This window comes from Hylaeus volcanicus, chromosome 1 (genome assembly GCF_026283585.1).
Source record: "Hylaeus volcanicus isolate JK05 chromosome 1, UHH_iyHylVolc1.0_haploid, whole genome shotgun sequence".
Taxonomy (NCBI): Eukaryota; Metazoa; Arthropoda; class Insecta; order Hymenoptera; family Colletidae; genus Hylaeus; species Hylaeus volcanicus.
The window spans coordinates 11502562-11522530 of NC_071976.1; the positions used below are offsets into that span (position 1 = coordinate 11502562).

General features: G+C 40.0%; 1 protein-coding gene across 4 annotated transcripts in view; it reads left to right on the top strand.

Annotated features, from left to right (window-relative positions):
• Positions 1–10366: 10366 nt before the first annotated feature.
• Positions 10367–19969, top strand: part of LOC128875233 (5-hydroxytryptamine receptor 1) — a 115301-nt gene continuing 105698 nt past the window's right edge. For all 4 annotated transcript variants that reach the window (XR_008456770.1, XM_054120623.1, XM_054120648.1 and 1 more), the window contains exon 1: positions 10367–11702. The gene's annotated coding sequence lies outside the window, so the exon portion shown is untranslated. The remainder of the gene's footprint in view (positions 11703–19969) is intronic.

The window sequence follows — 19969 nt, forward strand, 5'->3', positions numbered from 1 at the left end:
GGATTACCACCCCTTTCTGCGAGTAAATAAATAATTTATACGTACAATTTACGGTGCTCAGCATATCGTGGCTGCTTCGACGCCTGCAGTCGAGTTATTAGAAACGGAAATTGATGTCATATGAGCGATTTACGGCGAAAGCAACTATGTGGTATCTGGGATATGTACATGGAGACAGGCTTATGAGTAATGACCAAAGTTTTGTCAGTATAACTTCGCACAAAACAACAGAATCAGACAGTGTGTCGACGGTAATTTATTCTTAAAGTTTCCAATGATAAAAAGCGCTAACATTTGCCGTCAACCCCCTTTCAACCCTTCGTGCGGTTTTCTGGAACATTTTTACAGCTATTATAGCACATTTTATTCGACTCGAGGTTCAGCACGTTATCATAGCATCGAATAATCTAGAAATAACGTTGGTCCACCAGACACGAGATCAAGCACTGTAATAACTTGTGTGAAATCAGTTTTCTCAAGTTTTTAGGATTTTTTATCGCGGACTTTTTATTACCAACGCCACCCGCCTCGCGAAACTTTTTAATTAAATCGGAGGACACTGATACAGGTGGACAGTTACTGTCAGGAAGTCGGTCTCTCTGCAGCTAAAGTGCTTCTCCCGACTGTCGACTTCCTCCGTGAATGAAAATCGCATCAATCTCGTGTCTTTCGTTGACCAACAGATTATTATTAACAAATCCAAGGGAAAATAGATACGCTACTTATAATATGGAATAGTAAGGAATATGCTCGTTTATGTTAAACTCTAAATAAAACCATCTGTATACGCAATAAAATTTGGATGCCTTTGGTCGTAAAAATTTGAATTATGTATACATAGTTCCTTTTTGCACCAGAAGCATAAATTTATTATATATTTCGTGTAAATCAACCTTTGGCTGGGATGTTGCAGCTTTATCGAAACCAGAGAAATCAGTTTCGTGCGTCCCTTGTGGCGAACCTCGGATTCATTGATACCAATGGGAATGCTTATTGTTATGCTTGAGCGACTGGCCAATAAAACAAATTGATCGACTGCTCGCTGGTCTGTAGCATGGGTACAAATACGGGGTTTGTGAAAACACGATCAACTACTTCCATATTGCTTCAAACGTCAAAGAGTGCCCTTTCATCCCTTTATTTAAACTAACCCAATAAATTAAAGAAATCTACAATGATATTTATAATGAAATTTACAAATTAAAGTCCTCCAAAGTTTCAAGTCTACGTGAATCCAATTCCAAGTTTCTGATAACTTTGATAACGAATAAATGAAGTATTTTTTGCATTTGAGGGACTCGACACGTTTATAACGTCCTAGTTGCTTCAATCTTGCATAGATTTGGCAAATTATGTTTCACGCGTACCTAAGCCAAATGCATGTTACCAACTACCAGAGGAACTCCATTGTGATTCTAGTTTAAACTGTTTAATAATGACGTACGAATGAATAATTCTGTTCCACGTGTTCCTGACAGCTCGAAGCGATTACTTCACCGCAACGCGCAACAAATATAACCGTATTTCCTTAACCATATCTCGATGAAGGTTCGATGGAACGGATTTCGATCGAGCGAATCCAAGTACATATTCCATGACGTTTCCGTTCTATGTACGAATCGAACGAGGATTGAATTGCTAAACTACGGATTAAATACAGAGATTAACGTCCATTAACCGTAAAATTCACAAAGAAAAAAGCGATACGTTGAACACGAACGCGCTTAAAATTTTCATCGAATTTGCGTCGAGTAATTTCTTCCCCTTCGGTGAGTACCGAGCGAAACACGTGCCATTCGTTCGTGTAAAATTAAATTACATTTAGACGCGCCCCTGCAAGACCGTCGATGGAGTAATTCGGTCATGTTCAGTGCATTTTAGATGCACCGAGATAACTAGCGTGCACCTGAGTACATACACACAACGACGCGCTGTAAACGACGCAAAATTACCGCTCACAGATAAGTCGTTTATTCAACCGAAGATACATGAAGGTAAACGTGTAATCGATAAGGTATATGATGTTGGTTCAACGAATGAAACAGGAAGCGCGAGATATATCACCGATTCGAGGCATTTCCTGCAGGCGTGCTTCGTGCAACGTTCGTCGTGCAACTATGTGAATTATCACGACAGTGAAAATAATAAAATAATGTGGATATATTTATTCAAATAGTTTTGAGTGTGAGGAATAAAATTTATATTTAATTTGGCGACTTTTGCGTTAACCTCTGCAAAGATAAATTGTTTTCAATTTTATTTTATTTAAACGCAATGAGAATTGTTCTGTGTTACAGAATTTAAAATTTCCTGAAACATAAATGCACACGTATGTCAGTACCCTTTAAGAGCTCTTGCCTCTATAAAGTATGACGTGCTGACAACGTAAATACAGGCAGCAATTATGAGAACGCCATACGAGTACATTGTCTTCATAATTTCATGACCCAATGCACGAGCACACTTAACTCTATCGAGCTGTGGGGAATTAGCAACTTCCAAATTTCGGTATATGTGTGATGTTACCGAAGCACCTTATCAAATTATGGCTTCGATGTGCTTAGCATGAATTTCCGTGCATTAATATTCACTTTGACACGAATCAATGGAAATTGAAACGAAACTTCATTTGGCTGCTTGCCAGACCTTAAACGCTCTTCCAGATTTATGTCAGAACAACTAATCTGATTTGTTGCACAACTAAAGGTGCTTGGTTCCAGACTGAAATTTCTCACTTCTTAAATTTATTAAATTGCATAGTTTAAAATTTATTAATATATGGTAATGTAGAAAATATTCTTCCGAGTTGTAATCTGTTTCTGAACTATACTTATAGCGTTAAAAATGTAAATTATGAAATTAAACTGCCTCTCTTCACAAAATTTCTTTGAAAACTATCAAACTGTTAAATTGACGAGTAGCTAAACTCCGGAACGCGTGAAATAGCAGCGCAGAAGTCCGAATTCCCGGTCCACTCTCTAGAAATTTACGACCAATCCGAATGCGTAGCTACGTTAACTTTATAATTCAATTCACCAGCTATCGATTGGGCGGTTTAAACGTCGACGTGTATCCAATTGATTCGTAATCCCCTTCGCAAATTTGTGGTTACCCGTGTTCTTCAATTCCCGATTCTGAAATCAGCGATTCGATTGCTCCACAGCTTCAATCTGAACATGATCTTGCTCTCTTCTTTACTCTTCCAAGTTCTGTAGCAGCAACTTGTCCTCAAGAACACCTTAACCCAAACCTTCTTGTCAATTTCTTCATAAAAATTTTATAGACTGAACAACAGATGCACAAATATATTGCGTCCCAACCCCATCGACGATGACTGTATCATAAACTTACCGTTCGGTGTGCCCCACAAACCCTGTGGAAGAGTGTAATTTCATCCAGAGGTTCAACTTTCGCTAACAAAGCGGAGAAAAACATGTTACGGACACCGCACCGAAAATGCTGCTTCGTTTTTCAGGGTGAAACCGTGTCGGCCACTTTTTACGATGCAAAGCAGCGTGAAACAAAGCGGATAGCCCCGATTCAAATGTTTTTGTCGCCGCTCGCGAAACGTTTTAAACGTCCGTTTCAAACAAGAACCGTGACCGGAAGAGGAATGCCGCGGCGCTCGTTGACCACCGTCTTTTTCGGAGTTAACGCGCGACTTTCCCGGGATTCTGGCCACCCACTCTGTATTTTAGACGGTGGATTATTTAATGCTCGGTTCATGCGCCGTGAAATTTCCTTCCAGACGTCTGCCGCGAGGGCAGTCAGGAATTTTCGAGTATTATACAAGATCCGATTTCTCTTTTTGCATCTTCGTGGAGAGTTGGGAGATATTAGGTTGTCCCGAAAGTTTCTTTCGTGAGTTGCACTCAATTATTTTATGTGGTCGTGTTTATAAAAATAGACAATCTAACTTCATAGATATTCAGGATGTAACAGTAATGGAGCAAAATGAATCGTGCACAATTCAGTAATGTAACATAAAAGATAAACTATTGTGCATGTATTACTTATTAATAAAGCGAAAGATACTTTTGGGACAACCTAATATTAAATGCAGGTACCCCCTCGACACTTAAAAGAACACATAGTTCGTGCATTATTTATGAAAATATAAAACATCTCTGGGAAATGAATACCTAGTGTCAATACGAACCGAAAAGTCCTTTTCCATTTTTCAAACCGATGCTTCGTTGCGGAGATATTGGCAGTTAAAGTTTTGAGAGCTGGACCCTGTACCGCACGGGCATAGCGCTGAACCCTGTACCGCGTGAGCGCGAGCGCTTAGTCTTGTGACTGCATGCGCGCGAACTCATAGTCACGTGCGGGAGCACGCGCGCGCACCCAGAGGTAAACAAACCCCACCTCCGAGCGGGCCGCGTCGAGAGTCCCAACATGGTAAACTTCAATCGCAAATATCTCAGTAACGAATGATCAAATCGCAAAACGGTATAGGGCTTTTTTATTCCTTGTTCCACGAGCGTTTGACCCTAAGAGATTTCAAATTTTTTTTATTGCTCCATAGTAAATTTTTGGTTTTTATTCAGGTTAACTATTAATTTAATTTTGAAATCGTTTCGTCCTACTGCAAAGTGTGTGTTATTAATGAAATTTTTAATGAAAAAAATTGTGTAAATCTATGAGAAACGTATTTTACTTCGACTGTATTAATGTAACTATTATTTTACTACTATTGCCATCACACCTCATGCAAGCTTTCTTCATGGTCTTTAGGTAAGGTGGCACAACACTCTCGCATCACGCCTGATGCAAATCTAACGACGAAACGATATTATGCTAGTTTAACTTATTTTAGTAGAATGAAAAGATGATACGTTCTCTTCCGGTCACCATAAAAGTTAACTGAAGTGTCGAACGAGAAGCTTCGCGTTATAAGGTCGAGTTTAAAGAGACGTATTCTTCGCCGTGTGAGGGTTAAGAAAGCTATATGCAGTAAACCCTCGCTTATCTGATCCTCGATTATAGACTTCCGGATTATCCGTCCTCGCGAACGAGGAATTCTTTCTTTTTCTAATTTTTTTAAGAAATTCTTCTTAACAACAGGGATCACGAGGCAAAGTTTACAGACCATCTAGGTTAAAATAAAAATAACATCGATGCCATGGTGCAACTTTCCTATTAAATCGATAGATCGAGGAACTACTGTATCCACTAATTTTGATTCCTGAATTTTAGAGGACCAATAATACCAACTTTAGAAGAACTAATAACAATATTGACGACTGTTGACAGCACCTTCAATTTAAAATATCAAAGTGCCTTGCAAATTGCCTGCAGAACAAAGTAGTGGAGTCCCTCTCCATTAATTGTAACATTTACAATAGGAATACATTGGCCATAGATAGTTCTAGTGTAAAACGTCCCCCCGCAGAAGAACCGTGACCGGAAGAGGAATATTGCGCGGATCGTTGTGTACATTCGACGGTGAATTATTTAACTCCGGCTTCCCGTGGCGTAAAATTTCGGTCCAGGACGTCTGCCAGTAGTTAAGCGATCGCCGCCAAGAGCAGACGATAAACATCGTCTGCGCGGAATATTTTAGCATTAATTCCGAGGAACGCGGAAACCAAGCAGTTTCTTAATGAAATCGTACCGCTAATCAGCTTCTGCCGCCTCGGGGAAGCTCTCTGTGCTTGTCTCAGGTTCCACCCAGATCGTGCGACAAATTAATGGTCCCTACTTCTGCATGTTGACGAGATTGAACGACGATCGGTTATTTCAGAAATTGCACAACTAGATTTTCAATAGGTTCGAGGCACTCGTGAAGAGTAAACGAAGGGATTTGTATCTTTGGAAGGAATTAAGTCAGAATATTTAGGTCAGGAATGATCGCTCGAGATTCTGCACAATTTATTCAGAAATATCGCAAGACAGATCTAGTTTTAGAATGATATATTCTGTTACTACAAAATAATATACAACCGACCAATATCGTCGTGATTAAATTGCCTCAAGTTGATTCTACTAGTTACGTTGTTATCCAAATCAAATCTGCTCACCTCTGCCTCTAAAAATAGGTTTTAGCGTTAACGTGAGATTTGAAAGCACGCTCGCAGAAATACTTTGTCGATCGAAGACCTCCGTGGGAACGAAGGTAGCTTCACATTTTGCAGCCAAAATATCAAGTAATTTGAAAAAAAAAAATTATTCAAATTTAGAGGATTAATGCATTCCAATTATGACCGAGCATTTTCTGTTTTAACAAGACAATTTATTCTACTCGCCGAATAAATTCTTCCAGGTAACCCAGCAGAGCATAAAAGATACGATTATATTGGCTTCGTTTGATTTATGCGCGGCGAACTTCTTTCTTTTTACCGCGGCGTAAGCCACTGTGGGTCTACTACAATCGACCTCTTCATTTATAATAACAACGTACAGGTCATTAAACCTTCGTTCCTATGACTTCGATAAATTTCTAGTATATAAAAATGCGGATTACCGCAGACCGCTTTAATGCAATCAATAGGGATTCCGTACGTTAATATCGAAGCTCGCATATTTCTTCTCCCATTGCAGAAATTGAATTCCTTTCTTTCTAACGAATTGAATATATCAGATGTGTAATTACCAGACCAATATTCATTAATTTAACTATATTTAAAGAAGCTATTACAGAAATTAATGAACAAGAATTGCTGCAAACTGTAGAAAATAATTAACGAAAATATCGACTCGGTCTTAATTAAAGAGAAAGATGAATTAATAATGACAAATTAAAACGGGTTACTGGTTAAATAGACTTAAATTGTGTCAAAAGAAGGAATAGTTAGCTACAAATCACAGTAAATACTAATAAAAAAAAACCAGAATAAATATGAAATGTTGGTCAGCGACCGTGCTAAACGACGAGGGATTCAATTACCACATCGACTTCAGCCCAGAATTATACTCTATATGCCGCCAGGGGGTCGATGCATCGCAGCCACCGACATATCGATGCGTTTCACGGAGTGTCTCGTTGCAACTGACATTATTAGTACTACGGCGGAGTGCTCTGTTCGATAAAACGCGCACAGGGCGTACGCGAGATCGGATTACCGATCGTGGCGTGGACTTCTGTCCTACAACGATAGCTGGATTTTACCTGTACAACTATAGTCCGTAGACGAGGGCAACTGAATCGCAAATAATAGTCGCAGCACACACGACCCAAAAAGCACTCGCACGCCCCAACACTTGTTGCTGAGAATTCCTGACGAATCGCGACTAAAAATTGCTGGCGGACCCCCCGTCGTCGCTGGAAATCCCGCAGTGAGGAATATGAAACGCGAAATTTCGCTCTCGGTGCGCTTGGAAACTTAACGAAACGCTGGTTAAATTAATTGTGAGAATTACTTGGCCTCGAACGAAACTGTCGCGGTTATTCTGCCGAAATGGGGGTATCAACAAAATGGAAATAAATTGCTGGCTTATTATTTTCGATAGGGATATTTGTAGTATTAAATATTTTCTACTATCGTATGGAAAATAGTATATACGTTAAACGAGTAGTTATGTTTCATGCTTCTCGACGGCTATTCTGTGATGTGTTGATGGTAAAACAACTTTATTTGTTGAAACTGTGACTACATTTAATTCTGATATTCTTTATCGTTAACAAAAAAAAAAGAGAAAATGTTTTATACCCCACACTAATAATCCTCGTAAACGTATTTCAAGATTCGAATGTTTGTGGACGAAAAATGTAAACGAAAACAATTCCCTGATTAAAGCTCACGCTTGTTCGAAGCTCAGCTTTCCCTGAGAAATCCGATTGGAGTACGAAAATACATCCCATCGTTCAGGATTGCGATTTCGTTGGACGGAATTTTGTGGATGGTGTTAGTAGCAGGTGTCGTAAAAGTTTATGCGCGGCTAGTGTCAGGAAGGATGAATAGGGACGACTTTGGGAGTGGATCTATGGTACTGTTTTCTACTAGGTGACCCAATCAGGCATCTGTCGCATAGCAATCCTCCCATATCCTATACGTGCAAATAAATAAAAAGAAATGGGAATTTCAAGAGAAAGACTTCCGAGACTAAAAGATCGTAAATTTCTGACAGAAAGCAGATATTATTTTAAAGCCTGCACCTTGTTCAAAAGCTCAACACGCGGTTCACGATTCTGGGAAAGGAACTATTCGCGAAAAACGCGAGATTTGTCGTTCCAGGCAACTTTCGCGGTACGTCTAGTCACGTTGCAAAGAAAGCAACGGGAACCCAGGAAGCCTTTAAAAACCTCCCCCTCTCGCGAGAATTTCGAAAAGCTTTCGTCTCGATTCGCTCGCTCGCCACTCTTTGAAACGAAACACCAGCCGAGCCCACTCGAATTACTTTCACGTGGAAATTACTTCGTCCGCGCCTCCGGCTATTCGTTTAACTGCGAGGCGTTTCAGAAAGCCACCTGCCGCGTTGGCGCGTCGCCCACCGGAAACGCTTCTGCACTCGCCTGAATCCGCCTGAATTTCTTGCTGTCAATTTGACGACTAATTCACGACGCCCAAATCGTTCCTTGTAATAATCACGCAGAGGGACGTTCTGGAGGTTTCCTAGGAAGATTGAACGATTGGCGCACACAATTTAAAAAAAAAAAGATAAAGCTGTACAATCTCATTGGTTATGTAATGGAAATTTTGGTGAAACAAAAATAACATGTGCTTCTCATTTTAAAACGATACATCTCCGTATAATAAATTTCGAATAAGTATTGCAAGAAGAATAACATGCACCGACAGGCTAGCTTTTCTGCGAATTGTAATCATTACTTCATTAACACAATTTTACCGAAGTAAAGCACACATTTAGTAAAAATAATAGTAGAAATAATAAAAGAAATATCAGAAGAATATTAAGAAAGACACAATTCTGGAGAAATATATTAATCAATCAATTGATAAGGTGCAGAGATGTCTCCCTATTAGAAAACACGGTGCTCAGTGTTGTATCGGTTGCATCGATAAAATTTCGTGAGCGTTACTCGAGAAACGCTTGGAAACGTCAAAGGTCACTATCGCGAAGATTACAGAATCGCGTTCGTTTGCCAGCAGTCAGTCGAGTCACGATTCGACGAGTTACGAGAACTCGTTCTTGACTCGCACATCGGTCCAACTTTCCTCGTATTAAATTTCCTTCTCATTACCTCTACCTGTTATTCGCGAATACGGGCGTTAATGGTAATTTAAAGTCAAACGCGTCGGCTGCAATCGAAGAAAACTTTCATCCGCCGAACTCCGCGCCTGAAGTCTGTCTACCGTTTTGTTCTTCACGCTTAATGCACCGTAAAGAGCCTCGGAGCTACGTTCGCCACTTCCTAAAATCACTTTCGCGATCGACGTGGAGCGATCTCTGGACGAAAACATTTTCTGGATGTGCAAAAAGTCGGAATAACATGGCCAGGCTGCTTCACACGGTACTTTCTTTTTTTACCGCATTTCTGTATTAGATTGACCACAGCTTTCAGGAGTCCATTATCTTCGCTTCCACTATCCGACATTATCATCCCGAAAATTCGTTTCCGTTGGAAAAACACGTCCACCGATGGGGGGCGTCGACGACACATCATAAAAGCACACGATCGATGCGAAAAACTCGAGACCACTGTCTTTATGTACAAAGAAAACAGCCGCTCTGTACCTTGCTGCTTTTATATTAGCCGGGGAAACTAACGAGTGTCCTTCCTAATTAAAATCCCTTGATGCGTAGAGGATAACACTTGTTTCGCTATTTTTAAAAATAAAGGAACGGAAGCTTCTCTCTGGAGTCGTTTGCACCCTTTCAGCTTGCTAAACATGAAAGATGTTGACGATTTTCATGGAAATTCGATTATTGTTTGCAATATGTGTGAGAATTAATCTGGTTAGGGAACATTTTTTTAAGGGAAAATTTTAAAGGGAGGAAGTGGATGTTCATTTGTGTGGTTTCCTTTTATATTCAATTTTCGTTAGGTTTGAAATAGTTTAAGCTTCTCTCTATTTATTGAATAAAAACCAGGTGTCACTTCATCCATTCACTGTATTTAAATGAAGCTTCTTGAAATTTATTCACGCCTTTTTATTTTACATTCAGTTACCAAAAAATAACCATTCACACAGGTGTAGCTTTAGTTTGATACAGCTTGTGGACGGCCATAAAATTTTTCTTACGTTTCGAGAAGTTTGGTGTCCGCGCGATGCGTGGCGCGAAAAATGCGTGGCGGTGGGTACGCACGCGGGTGAAGAAAACAACAGCACAGGGCGTTACGATGCGTTGCGTCATGCGTTGGACGGTTTTCCGGATAGGGCAGAATTTGGCGCCGCGGCGCAAGCGCCGCAAGGCGGGTCCAGGTCAACGGCAAGAACCCGGTCTAGTCGTACGACGAACGTCCAACCGGCTCGTCGGCATCGCGACTCTCCGCGAGCTCGTGCGAGCGCAATCGCTTCCCCCCTTCTACCTCCCACCGCGAAGATAACAGAGAAGACGGAAAAGCAACAGGACAAGAGCCCCAAACAGATCTGTGCGTGCGAACCCCTATCGCGAGCTCACCCCGAAAACTACTAAAACAACAATTTCACCGATGAAAAGTTTCGTCTTGATCGAATAAAAGAAAATCGAAAAGAAAACCGATTGAAAAAGTGATCGGTCAAGGAATTAGCACTTGCATCGAAGAATTCGGTGACAACCAAGCGTTCTTCCACTCTGACGACCGTGTGATCAACGATCGCGATGATCGATGGCCAACAGCTGAAGAAACCGAGGAACGAGTCGTTACACGCAGATTCGAGCAAGGAAAGAGTTGACTGTCTGATGGATCGTGTTTGGAGAGACGTGACCGGGGAAATCGTCGGGGAAACGATATAGAGAACGACCTGTTCACGTCCACGTCTTCTTCTTTTTTTTCGTCCGAAGAGCTCCTGTCAATCACGAGAGGCGAGGGTGAGAGTAAACAAAGTCGACTTCGGGAGAAGGCTCGGCCTGATCGAGAGGCTCGATCCAGAATATGGTGAAATTCCCGTTTTCATTGGAAGCGTAGCTCGAATATCGACAGAAGCCGGCGGGGACACGCGGATTTCGAAGACAGGCACTCGCGAGTATGACGAGCAGAGGCGCACTTGTTTTGTTTTCCTTCGGGGAAGTGCGAACCATTTCGGAGTGATAGTTTCGAAGTTGATAGTGACACGAGGCGAAATTGGACTTGTCAAAGAAAAGTGTGAATGACATCCGAGTTCATAATACGAGAATGGAGGTACTTGTATAATGCACTCTTGAAAGATATTGGACAGTATCAAAAAACAAGTCCAAATGTTCACAGCAATATGTGAACAAGGTGATGCCTGTGTTTGCTACATGTTGGACAATTTAGACTAATCGAAACAAGTGTGCATATTACCAAGTGCATAATTGAGTAAATCTATCAGTATCTTGCATAATGCACAAAGATTGTACGAAACCAAAGAAGAAATCCAATCTAAACTAATCTAACTAGTCTAAACTAAATATAAACTAATAATATAAAAATTATAGTGTCAGTTCCCTGACGATGCACTCCCGAAAGACTGGGCCATCGAAGAGATCCGAAATGTTACGAAGTGATGTGTGAACGGCTCTGTGTTTACCGGAAGTTGAGGAAGTCAGCGAGGGATCGAGGATCGATCGTGGAGCCGAGCATCCTCGTTCTTCCTGCGCTTCAACGAGAGCATCGCGTGTCACGGCTCGAACAGGTACGTGAATTTCGCCACTCTTAACTTTAATCCTCCGAGCCATGACTACCGGCAGTCGGGAAGGGGGGAGGGATACAAGCGTGTCGGCTGTGCGATGGAAAAGGAAATTGGTTCATATTGGCCTCTCTCAATTGCCGATGAGCGCACATGGCGCGCGTAAAGCGCAGCGCGGCCTATCGAGCCGTGTGCAGGAAAAAGTTTTCAAACTACTCGCTGCATATATTGGGAAAGGCTCGAGTGTGCGCGTCCCACCGATGCAGATGGGACGAACAATGTTGCTCTATGATAATTCCGCGGACGATGATTAAAAGTTGGGGGAGGCTTTGTATCGTTAACCTCGAAAGTGGAGGTCAGAGCCTCGTTACGTGATGTATCGAGCTACGTGCCAGTTGGTCAGTGGTTCTTTACCCTTTGCACTCGACATTTTATCTGGGAAGTGTTAGAAAGTTTAGACGATGTCATAAATATTTGGTGAACCTCTTACAATTTAGATAAAATTGTTTCGTGGATAGATGAATGCGCGAAAATATTATATTTTATTATTTTGGGGCCATAGAAACCTATTTTTGTGGGACACCAAAGCTTTAAACGTAACTTACTACATACATTTGCTTAATAATCCGCTGAACAATGAAATGTTTCTTCATATTTGCATTAAAGAGAAACGAATGAATGTAAAACTTTTTATTCGTATAATGAGTTTTTGGAAAAAGTACACGATCGTATAATTTGTATCGCCCTCGCCGCAGGGTAATCTCAAAATTGATCAAACAATTAGCCCAACTTGTTTCATTCTGCGTAACCTAACAAAATTTGATTTTCAAACTATGCGCGAAAATTGACGTAAATTGCTCGTATATTGCGTCGACGTACCGAACATAGAAAGGCGACATTCTCAGGGCGACGTAATTAATTTTTCAACTTTTCAACTTCGTACATCAATTAAGCATCGCGGAACTCTTGGTGCTCTTCCACCGTTGAACTTCGCGACGATCGATCCTCGTTGCCGAAATCGTGGACGTTATTAAAATGATAAATTTGCCCACCACGACGAAAGTCATCGCGACGGAATATTCTTTGAAATTGCTGAATTTAGATGAGTGATTTAATCGTGCGAGAAATGAGAATAACCCAGTTCCCCCGTCGACTCTTTGTGTACGGAGCATTAAAACAAATGGAAATATCATGGTAATGATTCGGTATCAATCATATCGTCGTTGGGAAACACACGCGACGTCTTCAAGGCCCTGGAATGCGACGCTTGTCACGAATCCGTTGATTACTCTTTGGGTTCTTTGGTAAAAATTGAAAGACATTGGAATTATTCAAATTCAAAGACGCAGTATATTTAAATTAATATTGAAAATTCTAGATGTAACAAAGATTTATATTAACACTAGGTTTACTTATGCTGACTTTTATCCATGTAGAATGACAAATTTATTTTTGTTCCCTCGTAATTAATTTTAGTAAATCAACTTCACTTATTAACTTAGTGTCAATACAAATGTTCCAGAATATTGTCAGATGGCAAAGGTGGTTCAGCCCGAAAGAAGAATAAAGAATTTACACAAAGTCATGTCTGGATGGCTTCTTTAAAAGTCTTTTTCCAGCCAGAATTTTCGTCGTCCATCTCATTCTTTTCTAAATCGAACAAACCTGTCCGCCGCGAAAAATAAATTCCCAATTTTCTGTCAATCATTTCAGTTCCAATCCAAGTGAAACGCGAAAACAGAAGTCTCGAATAGTTCCCGAACAAAAGCCGCGATGCAAGTAAAATTCGAAAACAAGTTATGAAAAACTCGAGAACTTCCGTTTTGTAACTGGAACACGTTTCTGCAATCCGCGGTTGTATTGTTGGTGCCCCGTGGTTGTATAACAAATATATTGCTGGCTTTGGTGCGGTTGATCGTATCTTTGGCAGCAAGCCTGCTTGTCTATCGCCAGCAGCACTAACCGCAAGGTGTTTCCGTTTAATCAATTTCAACCAGAGAGAAGTTAACATGCCGTTCAAACTTTTCTTACTTTCGACAGGTTCACGCTGTTCGTTTGAATGGGAGATTGTAACGAAGATGTGCAAGAATTACGTCTGCAAAAAAATACGTGGAAAATCTGGAAACGTTGAAACGATTTGATGTATCTCCATTTTTAATTGGCTCGACAGCCACTTGAAAATTATCGATTCGTAGCATTCATGTATTTCCAATTCGATGCAAGAAATACCTTAAAAATTGTGGAAATTAAAACGACGTTAAAAATATATATTTGTCACATTGTCCTGTTTTCCATTCCACTGAATTTCCATATATAATGACAATAAAATTGAAGCTGAAACCGGTCGCGAATGTGTCAAAAATTGATCTCGGTCCAACCAAAGGTACTTCTGAATATAAATAACAAAAATATAAAGTCCGCCAATTTTAGTGTCTTCGCTTGAACTGCGATCTAAATTCAGATCTATACCGATCTCTTCCGTTCGACAAAAAAAATAAACCGATGGAAAGCCCGCTTGCTTCGCGTATGCACTGGGGATAGCACGTAGCACGACCCTTCCTGGGAAGTTCATAAAAGTTGCAAGTCTGAATAATTCAACGAGTAGGTCGAAAGAAGCCCTGACGACAGTCGCTGCGGATTCGAAAAAGAGAGCTTTCGTTTTCCCACGGGGACGCGAATTAACCAGATTTTACGGGGAATGAAGGATTACGTGGTCTTCTCGGAGAGAGACGAAATTAAATTAAGCTGGGTTTTTGTTCTAAATCTTAACGGGCACCTTTTTAAGTTGCTTTGATTCCTTTGAGGTTGCTGATATTCCCTCTTCTAGAATCGCGCGAGTCGCTCGGGTTATGTTCCTCGCGAATCGTCTAATTACCTGCTTGGGATTTTACGTCAGCTCGTGGACATCAATGATTCAACGTCTTCCTTTCTTCGAGAAATTGCATCCAAGAGGTAATGGTATAAAGCGTACGGTGCGTTGAAATTTTTATAGAAATTTTCCAGAAAGAGAGAGAGATAGGTCAAATTTTTTTCTTCTTTTGACTTGTTATTTCTATTTCCCTAGAAGTACACGCGAAATTAATCTCTTTTTCTCATGGAACACTCAGAGCAACGCCGGTCTGTGTCCCGCGATTCGATTTCGTCGCGATTAAGTTCGCCAACGGGAACATTCGGTTGTCTACGGCGCGCGTTTGGCGAGAAAATATTTGAGCGAGACTCCGCCAGGCGGAATTTCACTTTGCTGTTTCATTCATCAACGAGATGCTCTCCTCTTTAAATATCACTTTTCCCGCGGGAAAAAATAACTTTTCTCATTTGAATTTTCTTAATCTCGCTTTTCGTTTAACCGCGCTCGATATTCCTCGCTGCTCTGTTTGTTTGACAGTCGCCCGTTACTTTCCGCGTTGCGCGCGCCCGGATGCAACAGTTTTCAAACGGAGTTATGCATTTTCTACGATAACCAGAAATGTGCTTCGCACGGTTGAAGATAAGGGTAATATAAATCGTTTTCTGGAAATTATGAGGGTGAAGCGGTTCGTGAGCGATAAAATTGCTTTTTGTTTTTGAGATATCATACTCTTGAGAATGCGATAAAATGTTAAAATTAAATTTATACGAAGATATATAAAATAACTCAGCAGGGTAATTTTTTATAATTGTGAAGTAAAAAGGACGACAATTTTTTTATTTTAATATGCTTAAAAATATTCGTGACACTTTAAGAGACAAAGCAGAGCTCGCCTTTATTTTTTAAATATTGATCGGCTCCGAAAGTTCAAGATATGCTTACGCTCGAATACTCGCACAGTATCTATATACATTTATGAATGCGGTGCATGCAGTATTATATCAGCTATAGTTCTTTGCTCTGCATATACACATTGCGGTAGGGACTGTCGTTGTGCTACAAATATCCATCGACAGTGGCATATTATGCGCGCTCAAACACCATCCTGCGAGGCTCAATGTTTACTACTCACTGGCCTTTCATAACCCAGAGCCTTGTATTGTTCCCGCCGTCAGTTTGCCTCAGTTATGCACAACCACCTTCCTATTTTGGTGCACGTTGCTTCTTTTTAATCAAACGGAATTCGTGCTTTATGGCCTGTAGCTTTCCAATTGGTGAAATTGGAATATTCTGCTCGTCGGTGCTGTCGATATTCGCCACTGAACTTTCTTGTTCTCGATGTAAACTTGCACTTTCCAAATTTATTGTAAAGCGGGATATCGATTAGGCCTTGTAAGGAACTTGTAAATAAAAAGATGTGGTTTGAAGGAGCGGGGACTTCCAAACAAAAAGCTTGAAAATAAAGAAGATTAGTAGTACAAGATGAATTATCGTTTATTTAGGAAAGTTCTGAAAAGTTTGTGTAGATATAGAAGACTGCGGTTGTAGATATCCAGAATTCCATGCATATGTTTGTGGAGCCAAAATTGTTGAAAATAGTGGAAAGGAAATAGTATCAGACAGGAAGGCGCTGTCGTGACTGTTACGAGAGCGTTAAACGATGAAGATCGAAAAACCGCTGCCAAGAAAGCTGTAAGAGTGAATACAATTTCTTGAAAAGTCTCGGGCATGATTCGTCTTTTATATAATAGCGTGATAAATGTTGTCGAGTTAATGGACATCGAGCAAATGGAGTTTTATCACCCATATATGGACGACGTGGTGGTCAACGTGTTAATACTGGTGTCACATTTCTTAATCTACCATAAATTAACTAAAAGCACAAGGGCTCGTATTATTCGCCACTCAGTTTCTTTTCCCCTCATCACTTCTAAAATAATTTCCTATGCAACTTGGAACTCCTCCACCTCCAAAAGTGTGTGCATCAAAGAGGTAAACCGATGTCCCGATGTAAAATATATTCCCCATCGTGTACATCGCTGCAAAGGGTTAAAACTTCCTCCGTATTTCGTTCAGCACCGTCGTGGTTTCTCTCGAGCCTTCTCGGCGTGTTATATTCGAGTAATATCGAGCCAGTGTTCGCATCGAGTGCTCCGAAAGGATCCATGCATTTCGAGACTGCGCCCTCGTCGAGATATCGATCATCGAGAATCCGTTGAAATTCAAGAAGCATTCGGACGGGCTCCAGGCTGAGTTCGCGTTTCGTTAAATCCGTGCTCGAAAAATCGACGTTTCACAGGGCGAAAAGAATTCTGGGGAGCCCTCGGCGATCGCCGCGCAAACGCGACTCCTGCGTTCGTCGTTTATCAGGTTCTGTATCTGGATTTACGAGGATCCACTGGTCGAATTTTCTTCATAAATTCTTGGAGACCCTGTGCCGCGTGAAGATAAATTGAACGTATCCGCTTTAAGGAAACGGAACCGCCGTATCCTCTTTAAAGTGCCATAGATAAGGCAGCTGGTTGGCCGCGAGCATGAAAACACGGTCATGGTGGCAAGAAGCATCGTTTCGTGTCTTATTTATTTATTAATTACTCTACCTGCAACAACCGTCGTCCATTTCCTTGATCTTGAATTTTGATTAATTTTAGAGACAAAAAAATTTGCTTCATGCACTTCGAGTTATTTAAAATCCTGTTACAGGAAGAACATTGGTTGTACGAATGTTTAATTAATGTTACTTGTACAGGACTGTGATTAACTCTTGCATAATCTCATTCGTACAATAATTTTGCATCAATTTTAAAAATCACTGGCTATACTAACATGAAAGTAACGTTTTTGCATATACATTCTACATTATTGGATAAAAATCATGTATTCGCGAGATTGTTCGGTATTATGATAATGTGGGTTTATAAATAATCGTTGTTTTCGTACATGAATGCGCAACAGATAATGCATTTCACGTTACGCAGATAAATTATTCAATTTAATAATTCATCGGTACGTTTGATCGTCGTGTAATTCAGCGTGCCTACAATGCGCATGTGTGACGTGTTGTCGGTTGAATAGTGCGTCTAAAGTGCCACGGAAGATATATTGTTGCTTCCGTAACCTATTGAACAAGTGTTTATAGATCACTTTAGCCGTCAGGTCACGAGTTATCAAAGGGTAGCGTATTCGCAACGACAATTGACATTTTAAATGTTCTTAAAATAGCTGGGAAATTCCTTCTTCGTTTCCTGTTTCATACTAAATCAATAATAGCTACGATATGAGAAATTATATAAATTCAGATGTCCTACAACTACTGTTCAAATAAAAACAACAGTTTTTTCCTTTTCAACAACTTCAATTTAAGCTAGCGTTTCACATTAATGGCGAGGAGGCTTGAAACGTGAAATGTTTGAAGAAAAATATGCAGATGATTGCAATCGCACGGAAGATGGAAAAATCAGAAAATTGTTGTCCGTTTACGAATCCACTTTGCATGAAGCACGATGTCGTAACAGGTGTTAAAGACTTTTACGCGCCGTTACTGTGACACGCAACGAGGAAATCGTTTTCCCGAGTGTTCCTTATCGCACAGTCTCCAACGAGAGTTTATAAAATTTTATTACCTGCAGCTTGTAAGAACAGCCATTTATGGTATCGTGATAATTTCAGTGTTGTCGCGAATTTCTTTAATTTCCGGTCGTTCGATTTTTTATCGGCGAATACTAAATGTGTATTCATGATTTTAGAACAGGTATAGAGATTATGAATTTTAGAAGTGTATTAATTGATTTAATGTTGTTGTGTATACGTTTATTATTTTTGAAATATAATTTTTACGGTGGGTTTAGTAACTGTTAGGGATTCTAAGTGTCTCATTTTTAATTTCATTTAAAGCACCGATCTGGTTGAAATGATAATATCGTTATGAATTTTTTATTCTAGATCAACTGTGTGTGAGAATGTAGTGTAGATGGAAGGTTAGTGGCGAAACCGCATGTGTGCTATTTGCTGCATCGTCTTGAATGTTAAAATTGTCCTAATTACTGTTTCCTCTGCGCCAGATCTATTTCTGCACTATTAGTCAGCGTGTAACATTGTGTTTCATGTTTGTAAAAGTTTATTAAATTAATACCTAATATGGAATTAAAACGAATCTTCTTTAATAATTCCATTGGTAATGGATATTCAATTAATAATCTGAACCTGCAATTTAATTTTATTCTTTCGAATTTATTTTTGACTAAATATTATTTTAACCAGTAACGAATTTTGTGAATATTCGAGGGAAGGCGAGATAAATCCTGGGATCTCCTTAATTAAGCAACGAATTTATTTTCTATGGCAAGATGCTTTCACGTAGGTGGTAAATCGAGCAGAATCGCTCGCTTTGTCGCGGAATCGAGCGAATAATTCCATTACGCGAACGGAGTACACCTTGCAGAAACTCCTTCAATGCAGTGTCGTCGTTAATTGTCTTCCAGCGAGTAAACCCTTACGAATAATTATTTCGATTAATGTACGATTTCTGTTCCGCGAATGCCCCTCTGCGATACAACTTTCTAATCATAATATTTTCTCCAAGTATAATACTTGTTGTATAAACCGTTAAGTAACTTTATTTTTGTTTAATTTTACTTTTGCATTTCCATTTATATACATCGTCTAAATTATTATCTCGATTTAAACGGAAAACTTTAACGTTAGAAGAGTATTTATAAAAATGTTTCGATAAAAATTCCAGTAGAATAATTACGAAATGAAGCGAGGCACAAAATCGAGAGCCCGATCGACATGAACCGGTGAATTTAAAAAAAAATCAACATTATCGCAATTGAATGTTTGATGCAAACGTGTCAAAGGAAGGTATCACAAGAGAGACATTCCCCCATTGAGGTGGAAGCGCGTTTCCGCCGCTAACGATTTTCCTTTATAACCTTCCAGTCTCGCAAACCAATTTCCTGTGCCATGCGAACTTGTTTCCAACTTTTTTCCCTATTCCCTGCGATTGTGCAACTGTGAAACACGAACGCCACCTTCGGGGAGATATTGTTTACGAAAATTGACAGAAACATCTTCAAATGAATTGGCAAATCCAGGTCTGGGAATTTGAGTAACAAAAAAAGAAACATATTTAAATCATAAAAAATTAAAAAGGTTTAATTAAATCATGTTTATCGATAGGCTATGTGTAATTTACTTAATTTCTGAATAAATGCACGTGCCGTAATATAATTGCTTCTCAAGAATTAATTCTTAGCCCGATTTTTTGATTTTATAGTACCATCTTAAGCATAATTGGCTTTCTGGGAAGTAGTCACACGTTTGCAATAATTTACTTTACGTCTAGCAGTCTCTAATGGAATTCAGATGCAACTGGCATTTCGCGTTGGCTTATGAGGAAGGAATTGACGCTAATCCGGCTATT